This window comes from Colobus angolensis, unplaced genomic scaffold, assembly GCF_000951035.1.
Source record: "Colobus angolensis palliatus isolate OR3802 unplaced genomic scaffold, Cang.pa_1.0 Scaffold360, whole genome shotgun sequence".
NCBI lineage: Eukaryota > Metazoa > Chordata > Mammalia > Primates > Cercopithecidae > Colobus > Colobus angolensis.
In genome coordinates this window covers 70420-74949 of record NW_012116933.1, presented here as the reverse complement: position 1 = coordinate 74949, position 4530 = coordinate 70420, and positions in this window count along the sequence as shown.

Here is a 4530-nt window from a genome sequence, read left to right as displayed (position 1 = left end):
CAACACAATTAAAAGCTACTGAAGTAAGTTGGGATTCTTAGTGAAACAACATTACATAGTATCTCACAGTGGCTTTAAGTCACCACAGTACAGAGGGTGAAAGCATTTTCCACTTGGAATCTAAGGCAACTTAAAAGGATTATTGACTTATAAATGAGACTCACATATTAGGAGTGAAAGCTGCAGACCCAATGTAATGACCTTTCTACTTGGCTTCTATTTCCTCACATAAACAGAGTCACTTTCTGTGGTTAAGAGGATATTAAGCAGTCAGTCTTGTAATTATGTGTGTGTGTGACTGCCTGCTCCTTGAGAGGAAAAATTAGTAGCAACATTTTTAATTTTACAAATTTTGGTTCTGTTCACTTAGCGTTAGAAATCTCAATATCTTACCTAATGTAAATCATGAGTTAATGGGTGCAGCACACCAACATGGCACATGCATACATATGTAACAAACCTGCACGTTGTGCACATGTACCCTAGAACTTAAAGTATAACTTAAAAAAAAAAGAAATCTTAATATCTAATGGTGTGTTTTCTCTTCCTGCTCTGGTGTTGAAAAGTCTTGTGTTTACTTAACGCCTCATCACTAATACACAAGTTCAGCTGGAAACAGTTGCTTTATTGAAGACATAAGACCTGGCTTGACCTTGTTTAAGATGTAAGATTTAAAATAAACTTATCGTTTCCTGATGCATTATCATAAGAAGAAAGATTCTAAAATATAAAACAGTAGGAAAGCCCATCTTAAAACTGCCCCCAAAACAAAAGCTGTGGGGTTGACAAAGTCATTAAAATCAGATTTTGTTTTGTGTCTGTCAGATTTCAATTTTGTGATTTAATTAGGGATTTTCTGAAAACAAGTCGAGGCTTGATGGATTTCCTGCTCTTTGTTGCTAGTTTCTTTCTCAGGGATTTACAATGACTGTATTTTCTCCAGCTTCTCACTCTTTTGAGTGAACTCTAAATTATTTCTGTGTTTATTTTAAGATTTTATTTCTTTCTTCACTGTTCAAAGACATCTACCTTCTCTTTTAATGATAGAAAAGTGATGATCTTGGATGATCATCTGCAACTGCTTCACTGTAAGCAAGCAGGAACATTTTGTGATTTGAAAGGTACCAAGTAGATCCTTTCTCTGTCTAAAACTGTTACCTCTAACACACACACACACACACACACACACACAGACAGTTGTTATGTCTGAAGTTCTCCCATTGAAGGGTTCCCATCAATTCATTGTAACAAACACAAGTTTCACATATCATGTGAGAGAGTCATCCCTTTAGATACTGAAATTACAAAAAGAATATCTGCAATTTACCCAGCTCTACTTATGCATCAAGCACAGAACTAAGTGTTCTATTCATATTCTCTCATTTCATCATCACATCATCACAATGAGGTAAATATTAGAACCCTCAATTTCCATATGAAGAATGCGAGGACCAGAGAAGTAAGTGACTTGGCCAAGGTCACAGAGCCTGTAAGTGCTAAAATGAGCAGGTTTTTCTGATTTCAAAGATTGAGCTCTACCTGACACTGCTTCTGTGAATAAGGAAGTCTCTGTCAAGAGGTTGATAACCAGAAACAAAAGGGAAGTAATTCTTAAGAGTTTGAAAAGAGCCTTTGATTCTGGCAAGAATTCCATTTTTACAGATAAGAAAACAGGCTCAGGAGATTTTCAAAGTTTCTCAGGCTTATAAACCTAGTGTGTCAGTTACCAATTTGTAATGTCTCAGCTTCAAATCTACCCTCCATTGCCTGGTATCCTGGATAGAAACAGACCCTGGGTATTAGTTTTCTGTAGTTTCCATAACAAATACCACAAGCAGGCAACTTAAACAACAGGAATTGATTTTCTGTTCTGGAGGCTAGAAGTCTGAGATCAAGGTGTTGGCAGGCTTGGTTTAATTGAGGCCTGTCTCCTTGGCTTGCAGATGGCTGTCTTCTCGTGTCACTACATGGTCTTCTCCCTGTACATGTCTGTGTCCTAATTTCTTCCTATAAGGACATTAGTCATATTGGATCAGCTGCCATCCTAGTGAACTCAGCTAGCCTCAATCACCTGTTTAAAGATCTTATCTCCAAACACAGTGCCATCCTGAGGTACTAGGAGTGGAAACTTCCACATGCAGATTTTAGGAGACACCATTCAGCCCTTAACCCTGTACATTTTTTCTTTTGTAGCTACATAGTATTGAACTTTGTCCATAGAAGGTGCTGAAGGCACACTGGAAGAGAAAGGGGTTCTCATCCTGGTTCTGGTACTGCACTAGACAACCCCTGTAGCATATGCAGCACAGCCTCTGCAGAAGGAGGCTCCTGTAGTATGTGTGGCTTCTGTAGCACATGGCTCCAGCAACACCCACCAGACAGCAGCACATGGCAATTCCCCACAGATAGCTGCTACCAGCTTCCTCTTAGAAGGCTTTTTGGTAAAGGATCACCAGCATGGGGCCTACCATGGGCAGCTTCTCCAGGCGCCCTCTTGGGTGGCTACACAACAGAATCCTGCCAGCCAGCCCAGCACCGCCCCATCCACGGCTTCTCTAGGGAACTGCCTTGGGGCAGCGTCACAGTGAGTTCCAAAGTACGGCGGTTCCCCAGAGCAGCTTCCCCCAGCAGCTCAGAGAGGGGCTTCTCAGTAAATGCTGCCAACGTGGCACCTCACGGTGGATGACTTTCCCTGGAACTTTTCTGGAATCCCCTTGAGTGTCCTTGCAGTCTTGTGAACATCTCTGCCCTACAGGAAGCTACTGCTGCACCGTCTCCAAAGAAATCCAGACTGTCTCAGGATGGGAAGGGGCATCCAGATTTCACCTTTTTTATTCCTTGGATATTGTTTCTTATACCTAGTGGGTAGTGGCTATTTCCTATACCTGCTATTCTTCTATTTATTTATTTATTTATTAGTGGTTTTACTTCTAATCAATCTCCTGTTAGTCCAATACCCTGTTAATAATTTCTTATATTAATTGTTTCTTTTTAAAATTATTTTTAAATTCAAAAAAATCTTTGTGGTTTCTATCTACCAATTAGACCCTAACTAATACAATCGGTAAGTGGCAAATCCACTACCCAGATAATCCTATAAACAAAGAAAATGCATAGGTGTTATAGAGGTTGAAAAGGAAAATGTAAAACTGTCATTCTTTCCAGAGGATAAGGTCATCTATCTAGAAACGCCAGCAGAATGGAGATGAGGACAATAGATGACAGAAATACAATGGAAAAGAAATTAACAATGAAATTTAAACTGCAGGTCCTTACATAAATTAACAACAATAAACAGCCATAAACTTGGGATTGTAATCAATTTGTCTCTCTACCAAAATTCTAAAAAGTGTAGAATTTAAGAAAATAAAAGTCTATAGGAATGAATGACATCAGCTAGGGACTAGTTTTATAAGCAGAGGGAAGAGGGCTGATAACAAAGAGAAATGCAGTAGAGATAGAATAGCCAGCAAAGAGACTGACAAGGAAGGAACAAGAAAAAAATGTGGGCGTATAATGTGGAATCCTAGTAAAAAGGAATCAGCAGAACTGTGACCCATGAGCCAAATCTGACCATCCTCCCACCACACTCTCCAACCTTCCACCCCCACCTGTTTTCGGACAGCTCCTGAGCGAACAATCAGTTTTATGCTAAAACAGAAAAGTTGAATAGTTGCAACCGAGACTGTTGAGCAGCCAAAGTCTAAAATACTATCACCTGGCACTTTACAGGAAAACTGTAATGACCCTGCTAAAGAAGTGTCTCAAATGCTTTTGTGAGACAGAGGAAAATAAGGACAAAAATATGACCATTTGTTTGCTTGAATTCTGTGTCCTCTGAATGTGAATTTCACATCCCTGAAACTCACATCAGATATAACCTAAACTTTTTCTCCTTAAAATGGAACTTTACCAACTCTTGAACTCCCATTCTCTAAAATTCAGGATATATTCAGTCTTATTTCATATACTTATCCTACCTAGGGATAATCTAAAATCCAGGCAGCTTACTTATCCCTCTAAAATTGAGGAGCAGGTCAGCCTGGTCTACAGCAATCCTCCATCATCTACTGACCTCTATCAAGATGTACATTCTCACCAATCTTTGATGCTTGGCACTGATCTCTGGTGTATTATCTACCCTTTGATCACCAGGCTGATGCCAGCCATACGCTGTCTTCCTCACACCAACGATGCCAGGTGAAGTCTTTAGCTTACCCACCATTCGTTTTTCACTGCTCTCACTTGAACTCTAGGAAACTTGCTGGGCTTTTTCATGTACCATACTGGATGGGCAGAAATCTGTGAGAGCTTACCCCTCTACTGACATCCTTCTATTCAACCAGCTTCTCTGGGGGCTTGGGTTCACACCAGGCCACCCCAAGAAAGGAAGGCACAAGGGTTGTTCAGCCCAAACTTATCAGAAACAGAGAGAACGTGGGTCTATGATTTTTGAACTTGCTTAGAGACATTCTCCAAGGTCTGACTCTTCATTTTCTCTCACAAATCTGAAGCTTTTCCCAATTTTAA